Genomic DNA, 2,517 nt, shown 5'->3' with positions numbered 1-2,517 from the left:
TATATATATTATATATATATATATTAATATATATATATATTTATACATATATATATAAATATACATATATATATATATATACATATATATATATATATACATATATATATATATATACATATATATATATATACATATATATATATATACATATATATATATATATACATATATATATATATACATATATATATATATACATATATATATATATACATACATATATATATATACATATATATATATATACATACATATATATATACATACATATATATATATATACATATATATATATATACATACATATATATATATATACATATATATATATACATATATATATATATACATACATATATATATATATACATATATATATATATACATACATATATATATATATACATATATATATATACATATATATATATATACATACATATATATATATATACATATATATATATATACATACATATATATATATATACATATATATATATATACATACATATATATATATATACATATATACATATATATATATATACATATATATATACATATATATATATATACATATATATATATATACATATATATATACATATATATATATATACATATATATATATATACATATATATATATACATATATATATATATATACATATATATATATATATACATATATATATATATACATATATATATATATATATATATATATATATATATGTATATATATATATATATATACATACATATATATACATACATATATATACATACATATATATACATACATATATATACATACATATATATATATATATATAACTAGGTATATATGCATGTAGGTATGTATATATGTAGCTATGTGTGTATAGACCTATATTGTGTTACTGATGCACTTTTATTATATATCTACACACACACACATATATATACTCACAAACATGCATATATATTTATACTCACACACATAAATATACAGCTTATGTTACTAATATATTTCTATATTATTATACACACGCACACACACACAACAAACTGCATACGCCCATCTTCACCCTACTTGTTTTGGTTTTCTTTTTTCATCCCTCTCTCATCTCATTCTGCGTTTCATTTACAAATCCTGACCTTGTGACCCAAAAACTTTACCCAACCCTTCTCCTCCACCCAAGACCCTATTTGATTTCCGGTGGCGACAAACCACCACTATTGTTGTCAGTGTTTTTACTTGCAGACTTTGACCCTAAGCAGATGTTATTCCGTAACGTCTGCTTAGGGTCAAAGTGGTTGTATGGTAAGAAGCTTACTTCCCAACCACATGGCTCCTGGTTAAACGATAATGATGGGGTTATTTAGCAAACTAATGCTGTCAGTCTTTCTTTACAAGACCAGTGGTGATAGGGAACAGGTAGGGAATGCTTGACCCTGCACTTATGCAGCCATAGGAAGAACACTATGCTGTTTTGTGTTGTTAAACCTTCATTTCTTGAAGCAACAAGCGAATTTGGATACTGATATGAAGAATGCTGGAAAAAAAAAATAACAAAACAACGGAAGATAACAAAACAAATATTAATAAAAAAACAAAAACAAAAGAAAACCCAAAGAATTCTTCCAAATTTTCAAACATATTTGGTCAAAGTTACTTTTTTCTGAAAATATACAGAACAATCTTCTCTGGTTTGTGTTCTTATAATGGAATCTACACCCAGAGAATGGTCAAACAGTATGCAGAAATCACAGCTTTAACAAAAAAACGGGGGAAATAAAATAATTAAAAAAATCTTAAGAATAAAAAGAAAAAATTAAAATTTAATCAAATATAAGTTATAGTTAAAAAGAAAAAAACAACAACAAAAATATTAATAAATAAATTAATTTAAACAAAAAATATATAATAAAAACAATAAAAAACAAAAAAAACAAATAAATAAGATCAAAAAACCACAGGATTTTTTTTGTTTTTCACAGAAGTAGCAGTTTTAAGGAATGATTAACAGTGCATGTGTTTGTAATTTGTTTTTTTTTGTTTTATGCGTTGTTAATGTTTAACCCCAGGTAAAAACCACATTGAAGGAGGCTATGATCATAGACACACCAGTCTTGACCATCCAGTCTTTTCTCCATCAATCTTTAATTTATTTTCTGTTGTGTGTTCTGCGTGCATGTGTGTGTGTTTGTGTGCACATATATATATAAAAACAATAACACTGATGGGTTGAGGTTTTCTACAGCTGTTTCAGATGTGTAACATATATATACTGTCACTCTCAGTGGGACAACCTGCTTGTGAAATTAACATGCAAATGGCTGAGCACCCCCACAGACACACATACCCTTAACGTGGTTCTTAGAGAGATTCAGCATTACACAGAACGTGACAAGGCTGGCCCCTTTGCAATTACTGGTACAACTTAGTTTTGCCAGTTGAGTGGACTGAAGCAAGGGTGAAATGAAGTGTCTTGCTCAAGGACCTTATGATCATGAGATGAATACTT

The sequence above is a fragment of the Octopus bimaculoides genome, chromosome 25 (genome assembly GCF_046866305.1).
Source record: "Octopus bimaculoides isolate indiv1 chromosome 25, ASM4686630v1, whole genome shotgun sequence".
NCBI classification, from domain to species: domain Eukaryota; kingdom Metazoa; phylum Mollusca; class Cephalopoda; order Octopoda; family Octopodidae; genus Octopus; species Octopus bimaculoides.
Note: the sequence above shows the minus strand (reverse complement) of the source record.